The sequence below is a fragment of the Lithobates pipiens genome, unplaced genomic scaffold, assembly GCF_037356315.1.
Source record: "Lithobates pipiens isolate NorthernLeopardFrog02 unplaced genomic scaffold, aLitPip1_a1.2 Scaffold_18, whole genome shotgun sequence".
Lineage (NCBI taxonomy): Eukaryota > Metazoa > Chordata > Amphibia > Anura > Ranidae > Lithobates > Lithobates pipiens.
The window spans coordinates 83,482,835-83,497,649 of record NW_027507758.1 but is presented as its reverse complement, the minus strand read 5'-3'; positions in this window follow the sequence as shown (position 1 = coordinate 83,497,649).

Sequence of the window (14,815 nt, the reverse complement as noted above, 5' to 3'; positions counted from 1 at the left end):
AGACTTTGGAGTGGCCTAGCCAAAGTCCTGACCTGAATCCTATTGAGATGTTGTGGTATGACCTTAAAAAGGCCATTCATGCTCGAAAACCCTCTAATGTAACTGAATTAGGACAATTCTGCAAAGATGAGTGGGCCAAAATTCCTCCAGGACGCTGTAAAAGCCTCATTGCACGTTATCGCAAACGCTTGGTTGCAGTTGTTGCTGCTAAGGGTGGCCCAACCAGTTATTAGGTTTAGGGGGCAATCACTTTTTCACACAGGGCCATGATGGTTTGGATTTTTTTTCACCTTTAATAATAAACACCTTCATTTACAAATTGCATTTTGTGTTTACTTGTGTTGTCCTTGACTATTGTTTAAATTGGTTTGATGTTCCGAAACACTTAAGTGTGACAAACATGCAAAGGAACAGGAAATGAGGAAGGGGGCAAACACTTTTTCACACCACTGTATACATAAAACTATTTTTCAGAAATAAAAAAACTGATAATTGGCATGTCTTCACCCCCTTTGTTATGAAGCCCATAAAAAGCTCTGGTGCAACCAATTACCTTCAGAAGTCACATAATTAGTGAAATGATGTCCACCTGTGTGCAAACTAATGCTCCGTACACACAATACGATTTTCAGACAGAAAATGTTTGATAGGAGCTTGTTGTCGGAAATTCTGACCGTGTTTAGGCTTCATCGGACATTTTCCATCTGAATTTCCATCACACAAAGTTTGAGAGCTGGACAAAATCCATTTGATCCATCCAATTAGAGCAGCACTGGCTATTGAACTTGATTTTTCTCGGCTTGTCATACGTGTCTTGACGCTCGGAATTTCCAACCAACTTTGTGCGACCGTATGTAGGCAAGACAAGTTTGAGCCAACGACTGTCAGAAAAAAAACCATGGGATTTTGTTGTCTGAATGTCCGATCGTGTGTATGCCACATAAGTGTCACATGATCTGTCATTACATATACACACCTTTATGAAAGACCCCAGAGGCTGCAACACCTAAGCAAGAGGCACCACTAACCAAACACTGCCATGAAGACCAAGGGACTCTCCGAACAAGTAAGGGACAATGTTGTTGAGAAGTACAAGTCAGGGTTAGGTTATAAAAAAATATCCAAATCTTTGATGATCCCTAGGAGCACCATCAAATCTATCATAACCAAATGGAAAGAACATGGCACAGCAGCAAACCTGCCAAGGGACAGCTGCAGACCAAAACTCACGGACCGGGCAAGGAGGGCATTAATCAGAGAGGCAGCACAGAGACCTAAGGTAACCCTGGAGGAGCTGCAGAATTCCACAGCAGAGACTGCAGTATCTGCACATAGGACGGAAATAACCCGTACACTCCATAGCTTTATGGCAACTGGTACATTTTGAGTTTGGGAAAAGGCATGTGGGAGACTCCCAAAATGTATGGAGGAAGGTCCTCTGGTCCGATGAGACAAAAATTGAACTTTATGGCCATCAAAGAAAATGCGATGTCTGGCGCAAACCCAACACATCACATCACTCAAAGAAAACCATCCCCACTGTTATACATGGTGGTGGCAGCATCATGCTGTGGGAATGTTTTCAGCAGTTGGGACTGGGAAACTGGTCAGAGTTGAGGGAAAGATGGATGGTGCTAAGTACAGGGATATTCTTGAGCAAAAGCTGTAGCATTCTGTGTGTGATTTGAAGCTAGGATGGAGGTTTACCTTCAGGCAGGACAATGACCACAAACACACTGCTAAAGCAACACTTTAGTGGTTTAAGGGGAAACATGTAAATGTGTTGGAATGACCTAGTCAAAGCCCAGACCTCAATCCAATAGAAAATCTGTGGTCAGATTTAACGATTGCTGATCACAAGCACAAACCATCCAACTTGAAGGAGCAGTTTTGTAAGGAGGAATAGGCAAAAATCCCAGTGGTAAGATGTAGCAAGCTCATAGGGACTTATCCAAAGCGACTTGGAGCTGTGATAAAAGGTGGCATTAGTATTGACTTTAGGGGGGTGAATAGTTATGCCCACTGACTTTTTCTGTTATTTTGTCCTATTTGATGTTTGCTTCACAATAAAAAGAAAAAAAATCATCTTTAAAGTTGTGGGTATGTTCTGCAAATTAAATTATGCAAATCCTCAAACAATCCATGTTAATTCCAGGTTGTGAGGCAACAAAACACAAAAAAAGCCAAGGGAGTGAATACTTTTGCAAGGCACTGTATAACTGTAAACACACCAATCAAGAGCCCATAGACTTGTGTCATTCATTCACACTAATCTGTGAATGAAGAAACATGTCCCATCTTCCACCATGGTAGATTACTGACAGTTCTCAAAGAACTGCAAGGGTGCCAATGAGTGTCCACGTAGTTCATTGATACTTCCTCTGGCCTTCACACTGACAGCCCATACCAAGGTATGGGCGAGAATGTTGGAGGAAACGCTTGCAGGAGCCTTACTTTGCACTCACGATCTACTGATACTCACTGATTGTAGTAGGTTTGATGCTCTACAGGATCTTGTGAAAAAAAAAGTGGGAAAAAATACTAAATACACAATGCTAAAGTAAACTTAGCCTTTAACTTTCACTGCCACTGATCAGCAATGCAGGGGGGGGGGGGGGGGGGGAGTAACTTTTACTGCCACTGACCACCAGTTTGAGGAAGTTAGCAGTACTAACATTGGTGCTGGGGACTATTATTGTGTTCACTGACACCAATGTCTGGGCTCCAGCTCTATTACTGTTCTTCCATACCAGTGGTGGTCAGCTACAAAATATTAGTTGACCTTATGTGTGGCACCCCCCGACACTTCCAGAGGGCCGCACAATAACAGCACATTTCCCTGCATCGAGGAGCATTGCGTTGTTAGGCAGCCCATTTTAAATAAATGAAAATACAAAATAAAGTAGTAATAACCTCCAGCATTGGTGTCAGTGGCAGTAACAATAACCCACAGCATTAGTTTCGGTAATTATAACCCCTGGAATTAGTGTCAGTGGCTGTAATAATAGCACCCAGCATTGGTGCCAGTGGCTGTAATAATAATCCACAGCATTGGTGTCAGTGGCTGTAATAATAATCTGCAGCTTGGTGTCAGTGGCTGTAATAATAATCCCCAGCATTGGTGTCAGTGGCTGTAATAATAACCCCCAGCATTGGTAACAGTGGCTGTAATAATAACCCTCAGCATTGTTGTCAGTGGCAGTAATAATAACCCCAGCATTGGTGTCAGGGTCAGTACTAATACGCCCTAGGATTGCTTCTAGCGGCAGTAATAATAACCCCTGGCATTGGTGTCAGTGGCTGTAATAATAGCACCCAGCATTGGTGTCAGTGGCTGTAATAATAACCCCCAGCATTGGTGACTGTGGCTGTAATAATAACCCCTAGCATTGTTGTCAGTGGCTGTAATAATAAACCCCAGCATTGGTGTCAGTGGCAGTAATAATAGCCCCCAGCATTGGCGTGAGTGGCTGTAATAATAACCCCATTGCATGTCAGTGGCAGTAATAATAGCCCCTAGCATTGGTGTCAATGGCTGTAATAATAACACCCAGCATTGGTGTCAGTGGCTGTAATAGTAATAACCTCCAGCATTGGTGTCAGTGGCAGTAATAATAGTCCCCAGCATTGGTGTCAGTGGCTGTAAAAAACCCTAGCATTAGTGTCAATGGCTGTAATAATAATACATATCATTGGTGTCAATGGCTGTAATAATAGCACCCAGCATTGGTGTTAGTGGCTGTAATAAGAGCACCCAGCATTGGTGTCAATGGCTGTAATAATAGCCCCCAGCATTGGTGTCAGTGGTTGTAATAATAGCACCCAGCATTGGTGTCAGTAGCAGTAGTACTAACCCCCAGCATTAGTGTCAGTGTCAGTAATAATAACCCCTGGCACTGGTGTCAGTGGCTGCAATAATAGCACCCAGCATTGGTGTCAGTGGCAGTAGCACTAACCCCTAGCATTAGTGTCAGTGTCAGTAATAATAACCCCTGGCACTGGTGTCAGTGGCTGCAATAATAGCACCCAGCATTGGTGTCAGTGGCTGCTGGACAAAAATGTTCTTGGGCCCACTCCCATGCAATTTCTCTCTCCACCTGCTCTGAGATATACAATAAAAAGCAGCTAGACTTAAAATCAGTTTACTGTATCAGATCAGTCAGCAATTGCGATTGGTTGCCAGCAGTTACAGCATATCATTACTGCTTACTGACTGGTTGCTAGAGGTTACAGCACATCATCTCCTCACTGCAGAGGAACATGATAGAACATGATATACTTATGAATGCTGCCTTTATTTACATATCAATGCCTCTAGCCACAGCTATTTACTTAGTGATGTCGCAGCTATTTACATATGAATGCTGGTTATTTACATGTAAACACAGGGTTGGCAGGTGAGTAATCTGTACACAACAATAGGCCAGAGCAGGGCAGCATTAGTAACAGCACTTCACACTGAGATATTGGCACACAGCACAAGACTGAAACTTCAAGGGACAAGAGAATTTTTAACTGGGATAGTTGGCAAGTATGAAGGAGCTGATTTGGGCCTCACAACAATGACAGGGCCCAGGGCAGCTGCCCCTTTTGCCCTGCTTTAAAGACGGCCCTGAGTATAGTGTCATCATATAACTGTTGTGCAGGGCTGGACTTACCATTGGGCTTGACTGGGCTTAAGCCCATGGGCCCCACCAAATAGGGGGCCCCGCGGCCCCCGCCGAGATACATAGCCCAGTGTACAGGGCTCCGCTCTGCTTACAGTCACGCCCAGTCCCACCCTATGATGAACATAACACAGGGAATGGGCGTGACTGTGAGCCGAGCTGAGTACAGTGCCATCATATAGCTGGTGTGAGGTGATCAGGGTGTAACAGTAACATATGGTGTCATCATATAACTGGTGTGGGGTGATCAGGGTGTCGCCAGTACAGTCAATGTCATCATATAACTGGTGTGAGGTGATCAGGGTGTCACCAGTACAGTGTCATCGTATAACTGGTGTGAGGAGATCAGGGTGTCAGCAGTACAGTACAGTGCATCATATAACTGGTATAACAGTGAACAAGGCGTCACCAGTACAGTACAGTACAATGTCATCATATAACTGGTATAGCAGTGATCAGGGTGTCACCAGTACAGTACAGTGTCATCATATAACTGGTGTGAGGAAATTAGGGTGTGAATGATTTGGATCAGAACAAACCAAGGTCCGGTATTATTATTTCTGCCCCTGATCAAATTTAAAGATATGAATGTGCATGCGGTGAAGAAATTACGCTGAGACACCCAGTTCAGAGTATAATACTTTCTGTTTTTAATATTTCCTCTTTTCAAGACTTATATACCATTTAGTTAAGATTAAGATACGTCGGATAAGGCTGGTGCATGCAAACCACAAAACAACCACAAAATATATATAAATTGTGACAAAAAATATAGGCTTTAGCTGGGTCATCCATATGAGGAAGTAGATATGTTTTTGCAATGTTCTTGCAATGTTCTTGCTTCTCCTGAAATGATGGTGTTAAAGCGGAGGTCCACCCTAAAATGGACCTTCCGCTCATCGGATTCCTCCCCCCCTCCGGCACCACAATTGGCACCTTTCAGGGGGGAGGGGGGTGCAGTTACCTGGATAATCCAGGTAACTGCACCCACTTCCGGGCTAGCTCTCTGCGGAAAGGGGCGTACATTACGCCCCTTTCCGCAAGTGCCCGCCCCCTTCCGCAAGTGCCCCGCTGCCTGCTGGGAAACACACAGATCCCAGAGGCAGCGGGGACCGTCCTCATTGCGCAGCGCGGCTCGCGCATGCGCAGTAGGGAACCGGGAAATGAAGCCGAAAGGCTCCATTTCCTGATTCCCATACCCAAGATGGCGGCGGCAGCACTCGAGTGTCGATCTAGAGATCGGCTTCGGGTGCCGACATCGCGGGCACGCTGGACAGGTAAGTGTCACTATTTTAAAAGTCAGCAGCTGCATTATTTGTAGCTGCTGACTTTAAAAAAAAAAAAAAAACGCGGAGTCCCGGCGGACTCCCGCTTTAACTTTTGAGTGTATTTTCGGAAGAGGTGCGATTCTTCTGTTATTGAATATAACTGATGAGCAAAAGGTGATATATATGAAAGGCATATAAAGCATAAAGCATGTATTTATATATATTGGAATAGACATTTCATCGATATTCCAACCACATCCATTACAGTGTCCCCCCTTGAAAATGTCTATTTCAATTTGCCCCTCATTCTATAAGTCCTACTCACCTGGCCCATTCTTCTTCAGCAACTCTATTGGGCTGTATATAGAGGAGAGCATCGACTAACTCACTACGCCCCTCTATACAGTTTAGATAAGGGCGATCATTTGCTGTCTATCCCTACAGCCCTACGGTATTGCATCCTGGGGGGCATCTGTAATGGGGTGCAATTCATAATTACCAGTAAGTCTTACATAGTCATCATCATCATCTGGTATTTCTTGGTTCACAAACATGGGAGTAGATTGGTCAACTGCTTTTTCTACACACTTCTCAAGACAGGGAAGAACACAGCAGTCCATGGCAGCTAGGGTCACTAAAATGATCAGAATGGCTATTCCGATCTGCCATTCCCCCATGATCCAGGTGAAGTACTGATCCCAGGGATTGGTGAGCCCTGAATTCCTTTTCAGTTCCTTGGACAAACCTTCAAGTTTCTGAATGGCTAAGGTCACTTTACCATGGCCTGTGTTGTCTGTGATATAGGTACAGCATGTACTCCTTTTGGGTATCATCTTACACACAACCTCGTTTTCAGCTAGGACCATGTCTAAGGCCATGCGGTTTTGGAAAGTCAAGTGTGAAGGCGGCTTCTAGTTTTTCGGCTAAACCTTGGAGTGTGTCTCTAGTGTAATTGACAAACCTTTGCTGGTTATAGTAGATGTAATTTATCCAGTCTACATTCTTGTTTACAGTTATGATGGGGATCAGGGTCTCAAATCCTGACGCTACTTGATCTCTTGCTTTGAACTCATCTGGTACCCCTCTATGGACCCCTATGGCATCTATGTATACATGAGGGTCAAAGCTTCCTGCTGGGGCACGCCTACACCTCCTGTTAGGCCAGGTGCATTGTTTGTTTCTGGCTTTGGGTTTTTTCGAGAGAATATGTAGAGGCATTATGGCCTTGGCCAGTGCACATTCTCCTGTCCACTGTCCTGTCAATCTGCTTCTGATTTTCATGCCTCCGCAGATCCAGTACACGTCTCCCAAAGACTGGACTTGATTTTGCACCAGATCTGCAGAGGCCTCACTATAAGCTCCACAGTAGCCCTTAGTGAAACTCCCAAGAGATTTCCCTACTCCCCAATACCGTCCATAGCATGTGTAATTGCCAGGATATTTGGTTGATACCTTCTCCTGGCTTGGGGGTCTTAGTGACTATGGGATATTCCTTCTTCCAATGTTCACACAGGGAGTGGTTAGTGGTTGTGTTGGTAAACAGGCTAAGGAAAGATGTCTCATGTTCGGGGGATATGTTTAGGGGTACCGTTCCTAAATGAGGTCTAGCCCCCCACACACATAGCAATTAGTCTTATTGTGTTTCCCTGCACTGTACCTCATCCACTCGAGCCACAAGTTGATATCTGAGAACCCAGTTTTTGCAGCCATAGTATCCTCAAAGGTAGGGTATCTGCTATGGCTACTATGTCCTTTAATGCCTGTATATGGGGCCTCAGTGGGTTGGAGCTAAATGTAGATTGGGGAACTCCCCCACTCTGGGTTATTGAACATATCTTTCAGTTGGAATGGTTTCCTAAATCTGGGATACCCACTTCCCCATCATAGGCCCAGAACATAGGTCCCATTGTCTCCTGGGGTAGGATTCTCAATGGTCAACCTGAACTCCTTGGTGATATACTGATTTGTGTGTTTGTTGATTACCATTCTATCTATGAGTGACTTCCCATTTTTGTCCTTTCTATTTAAGGCGTTCTCAGGCTTGTACCCCCAATTTGTAACCCCAGTGTTCCAACCCACTGCTCCCCAGGAATCACAGTTGTTACCCCAATAGGAATCAGTAATGCATACATACACAGTCATGGGTCTAATGCCTTGTACATATGGTCGGACATTCCGACAACAAAATCCATCAGATTTTTTCCGACGGATTTTGTGCCAAATTTGTCTTGCATATACACGGTCGGACAAAGTTGTCGGAAAATCCGATTGTTCGGAACAAGGTGATGTTCGTTGCGTACGAAGGGACTACGTAGAGGCTAGGAGCCAATAGCTATAGTCTCGTAATTTAATCTGAGCATGTGTGGCACTTTGTCCGTCGGACTTCTCTACAAACGATCGGAAAAAGTCTGATCGGATTTTGTTGTCGGAAAATTTTAGATCCAGCTCTCAAACTTTTTCCGTCAGGATTTCCGACAGAAAAAAAGTCCGATAGAGCCCACACACGATCGTATTTTCTGACAACATAATCCTATCAGACCTTTTCCGTCTGAAAATCTGGCCGTGTGTACAGGGCAGTACTGTTTCATCCCAGGACCGGATCTTGTACATAGTACCTGGAATTATCTGTTCATAAGAGGATATAAAGGTGGCAATGTCTGGGTGTAACTTCATCCAGGTGTCAGGCACAGATACAGTGTGTCAGAGGCAATCATGAGAGGAGCTACCTTTTTGTTGCCCTGTGCAGATTCTAGGCCTTTTGCCACTAATAACAACGTCTCAAGATCCATTACGCTATACTCTGGGCGTGATAGGATCAGACCCTTTCGGATTGATTCTTTAAGACCTGAGACAAATATGGCAGCTAGCATGTGTCTATGTGCTTTGGTCAGTGTGCTAAAACCCAAACCAGTAAACATCTGTGCTATTCTATTGTGATATTTCTCAAAAGATTCGCTTTTCTCTTGTGTGACCTCTTGTATACTGGTTGCTTGGTCTGCCAAGCGCTCTTGAGCCCACTTTTTTAATTGATTCACAAAGTCACATCCTGAGTCAAAGCCTTTCTCCGTTACTGCCCATTAGGCGTCTCCTGCTTTTATTTCACACAGGCTCACCAAATCCCTCCACGCAGCCATGTCTTTTGGATTTGGGAAATCCTTCTGTAAAATGGCATGGGCTGCTTTTCAGGATCTGGTAGGTCTTTGGTAAGAGAAGATGGTCAGAGACTGCAGACAAAGTACAGGAGATGGTATGGGAGCGGGTAAAGTTTATGTACATCAGTGGAGCTCCTGACATCATACTTCCCCTCGGTGGTGTAAGGATAGGGCCTTATCGGGGACAAGCTGGGGGCTGTGTTTGTATCCAACTAGTGACATATGGGTCACCCGAAGTGCGGGTAATGGAGGGTGGCTGTTGTATTTATGTATTCATCTGTGAGGGGTGTAAGAAGTCACTATCCCCATCAAATGGGTTGTTGGCACAAGGGAATCCATTGCCCCCCCCCCCCCCCCCAGCTTGTGAGTCATACAGTAGAAGGCCTAAAAATGTGACAGCCTGTCAGGGTGGGACCAGACTTGTCTCAGCCTGCATGTCAGTCTGGGGCACCTTGATAGGGTCAGAGTGACTCGGTCGGGGCTTGGAAGGGAGGTACTGGCCTGAGTCTGAGTCCCTCGGTTTATTGGGGGAGGAGGTGCCTGAGCTTCCTCCTCCTGGGAGCTGTTTTTGGTATGTACACTGGTCACTAATGGGGTAGATTGGGCTTTGTAATATGATCTGGAACTTTGGTCTATCACCGGATACATATGCGCGTGTTCTGGTGTCGGTGGAGGTGCGGGTGGTTCAGATTGGGTCAGGCGTGTGTGGTGGCAATCACATGAGCCGTACAAAGACTATTGTGCCTTGTCTACCATTAAGCACTGTGAGGGAGGTGTCAGAGGCACCTGGTTGTTCTTTCTGGTTGTTCAAGATCAACCTGTAAGGGACACCTCTCGTCTCCCTGTCCTCTTATTCTAGATTCAGTTTATATGACTTTCAATAATTTACCACAAACAAATTTGACTGGGTAATGCACATTTAATCTGAAAAACCAATACATGTGCAGTCTCCAGGAATGAGTGTTTATAACCAAGAGACTCAGTTCTATATCCTGGCTCTACAACTTCAACAAGACCCCAGCCTTCTTCATTTATGGCAAACAACAGTCCACAAACACACTTAGGACATTACCGACAAAATATAACCAACACGATATGACTAGAAAGATATGTTCAACAAGATATGTGACTAACAAGATGTATCTGTAGATAAATACATGATTGCTCAGATCCTCACGGGATCCCCACGCCCTTAGGTATATTCCTGACGCCCCTTTCTGGTCCTACCATGCTTTACCGCACAATTATTTATTCCCCCAGGAGGACTTTAATCCCCGTCAACTAATTTAATCCGTGACTATATAATCAATCCCTAATTTCCAACAGCCGCCACAAGACACAAGCTCGATAAACAAAACAGAACAGAACAAAACAGGCGGCAGATATAATTGCAGGTTCCTTATTATATCAACAGACTCGAGGCAAGATATATACCTACAACCTGTTTGATTCAAAGACCCAAACAGTAACAGCGCTTCAGAATGACGAAACGCATCAGGGCGTGGCCACACAACATTGTCTGAAGGCACACACAGACTGTCTCCCGGGACTCAACCATCCAGCCAATCAGGATACTGGCTATTCGACTGGTGGTGAGAGGACGATCTGGTGTGCTTTATAAAAGTGTGATACGCTGTTTTAAAGATGTTTTTAATGTAAGCGCATATAGTTTGTGGTATATGATTAAAATTCTAATAAATGGTATAACACTATTGGAAGCTTTGTCTTTGCCTCTACATATGTATTGCGCTATACTGGATGGATTTTAAGAGTGGAATACGGAGATAAAGCAGAGAGATATCCTATTTATATGCCTGTATGCATAAACCCTCTGGTAAGCGGCCATTTGGTGGATAGAGCACAGGGTGTGTTTGGTGAAGGCTTCTGATAAGAACAAATGACTCTCTCACCTCTTGGAAGCTGGTGGATATTCTGTACATCTTCACTCTTTTCTATATATTGTGGCAGCACGCAGGTAAAGTCACCTGGTTGTATCCAGGATGGGAAATATGTGTGCCCTAGATTCAGGCTTTATGCAGACCTTTACAATTAGAGGGGAAGAGTTAATGAGCCCAGCTGAAGTAAGTGGGCTCATTAAGACCTCTACAAAAAACCCCAGCATGCTTAGGGAGATGCTCCATCCTGGAACCAGTTTTGTGTTGTATAGACTGGGGAGTGTGATATCTGTTCTGTGCGGTGAGTTAACGCCTGTGTGGCAAACCTCTACAACAGAGACAGGGACTGGTGCAGCACAAGGCTGCACTCAGTTGTTAGACAGGGAATCTAAGTGTGTAGTTAGAGGTCAAGCTGACCAGGATTTATTTTCATGTTTTGATTTTTTGTTTGGCTGTTATATGTATCACTGCATGTAGCATAAATAAACTGCATCTTTTGTTTTTTGCACCTACAACGCTGTCTGCTGTGCCTGATTTTGTGTTGTGAACCCATCCAGGGGGTCACACACACCCGCTGCCGAGCTAACCCCCTCACAATATATATATTCTTAATGAAGGATATGGACATTATGTATTACCACAGCAAATTCTTTTAGTGCATTATGAACTGCTTCTCTTGCATTTAAATATTGTTGTGTGGATAGTGGTTTTATAATATTATATATATTGTAATTTTTATTTCCCACCTATGTGCGATTTGATGCGATTTCTATGTAAGTAGTTATATGAATTGAGTATTTTTTATTACAAATAGGAAATAGCACTGTTACTGTTTGGGTCTTTGAATCAAACAGGTTGTAGGTGTTGTAGTTTTTGTATACATAGATTTTTCTACGTGATAACGGCAGCTGGTTGGTACATAGTGTCCATTTGGCGCTGGGTTCAGGGATACGGTGCGATTCCTGAAATTGTGTTTCAAGATATATACCTGTCTTTGAGGACCACAGGAAGCCGATATGGACACAGAGATTAACCAGATATGGGTACAGGATAAACAGTAGACTAGATATTAAAAGTGTCTTACCGTTTTCTCAGAGGTGATCAGTCTCTGCCCCGCCCATGTTGGTTCCCCTCAATTTTCTCTGGATCGGCTAACCTTTGGGCCTAGCCTCGTGCCCCACATTGGGTGCCAGAATGATTTGGATCAGAACCAACCAAGGTCCGGTATTATTATTTCTGCCCCTGGTCAAATTCAAAGATATGGCCGTGCACGCACTGAAGTGTGACAAAAAATATAGGCTTTAGCTGGGTCATCCATATGAGGAAGTAGCTATGTTTTTGCAATGTTCTTGCTTCTTCTGAAACGTTGGTGTTAACTTTTGAGTGTATTTTCAGAAGCGCTGGTATTCTTCTGTTAGTTCTTGCAGTTCCACAGTATTCTACTGAATATATTTTAAGGCTGATAACTGATGAACAAAAGCTGATATGTATGAAAGGCATATAAAGCATAAAGCATGTACTTATATATATATATATATATATATATATATTGGAATAGACATTTGATCGATATTCCAACCACATCCATTACATCACCAGTGTAGTACAGTGTCATCATATGACTGGTGTGAGGAGATCAGGGTGTCACCAGTACAGTACAATGTCATCATATAACTTGTGTAGTGGTGGTCAGGGTGTCACCAGTACAGTATCATCATATAACTGGTGTGAGGAGATCAGGCTGTCATTTGGTGATGTCTGGGGAGGTGATGGGGGAGGGGTGTAGAGGGGGGAGGTGGTGATGTCTTGGGGGTTGATGAGGGAGGGGTGTAGAGGGGGTTGATGGTCATATTTGGGGGGGTGATGTAGAGGTGGTGACGGTGGAGGGGTGTAGAGGGGGGAGATAGTGATGTCTGGGGGGGAGGGTAATGGGGGAGGGGTGTAGAGATAGGGTTGCCACCTTTTCTTCAAGCTAAACCCGAACACTTCAGCGCTGGCTTGGCTTTTTTTTTGTAGCATACATAATGAGATTGGAAAATATCCGGGACACCTCTGTGTGCCCTAGGGGAGTAGTAATGCATCACACTCAGCGGTGAACAGTGGATGTAGACAATTACATATAGTGCAGGCACGTGTAATGTACAATATAGTGTATATGTAGTGTGTAATGTTTTATGGGGAGCCTCCCAGTGTAATTTTGAGGGGTGGAGGGAGGTCTCCTGGTGTCTATATATATATAGATAGATAGATAGATAGATAGATAGATAGATAGATAGATAGATAGATAGATAGATAGATAGATAGATAATGTATGGTGGGGAGGGGGAGTGGTGAGGACTGTATGTATGGTGAATGGGGAAACGCTGATGTAAGGGGGGGGGCTCTGGTGACGAGATCACCTTATATCAGAGTCCACTGCATTCCCCTTTACATCAGAGTTCCCGTTTATGTCATTGTCCACAGAGTTCCAACTTGCATTTAAAATGGAAACTCTAATGTGAGGGGGGGGGGCTCTGGTCACCATAGAGCACCTTCCGCAGAGTGAAATAAGGTAAGGGTTACTGATATAGAGGCGATTCAGTTTGCATTGTGCTCTATACAAGTATTTCATTCATTCATTCATTCATTCAACCTTTATATCAGTGCCCCTTTACCTTACTGTATTCACTGCCCCCTGCATCAATGATCCCCCCTCAGACTGGCCTTGCTACGCTGTCACTGACCACCACTCAGGTGCACCAGCCTCTCTGGGCTCCAGCTTGGTGGCTCTCGTCTCATCCTATATTAGACTATGAGACTGTGCGGCCATAATACAAGAGATCAGGGGCGTAACTAGAAATCACAGGGCCCCATAGCAAAATGTTGTATGGGCCCCCCCCCCCACCCAGGGGCGGATCCAGATTCTAGTCTCGGGAGGGGCACTGATAGAAAATACTTTTATGGGGGCAATTTATTGGGGCAATGGCTGATGTTGGCGCTTCAATTACCACGGCACCATTTGTGTTATGGTGTCAGGATGATTGAAACACATTATTTCTATTATTGCATTGTTATAGAAAATTAAATAGTTCAACTCACCATAATGCAGAATCAGTGGGAGCCTCGAGTGTGTCACCTGCCATCAGATGCAGATTGTCACTTGTCACAAGTTGCGGATTGTCCACCTGCCACCCATTGTGGATTGTCCACTTGCCACGTGACCTGCCACACATTGCAAATCGTCTACTTTCCACGTCACCTGCCACACATTGGGGATTGTCCACTTGCCACGTCACCTGCCACACATTGCGGATTGTCCACTTGCCACGTGGCCTGCCACCCATTGTGGATTGTCCACTTGCCACATCACCTGCCACACATTGTGGATTGTCCATTTGCCACGTCACCTGCCACCCATTGCGGTTTGTCCATTTGCCACGTTACCTGCCACCCACTGCGGATTGTCCATTTGCCATGTCACCTGCCACCCATTGCGGTTTGTCCACTTGCCACGTGACCTGCCACACATTGCGGATTGTTCACTTGCCACGTGACCTGCCACACATTGCAAATCGTCCACTTTCCACGTCACCTGCCACACATTGGGGATTGTCCACTTGCCACGTCACCTGCCACACATTGCGGATTGTCCACTTGCCACGTGGCCTGCCACCCATTGTGGATTGTCCACTTGCCACATCACCTGCCACACATTGTGGATTGTCCATTTGCCACGTCACCTGCCACCCATTGCGGTTTGTCCATTTGCCACGTTACCTGCCACCCACTGCGGATTGTCCATTTGCCATGTCACCTGCCACCCATTGCGGTTTGTCCACTTGCCACGTGACCTG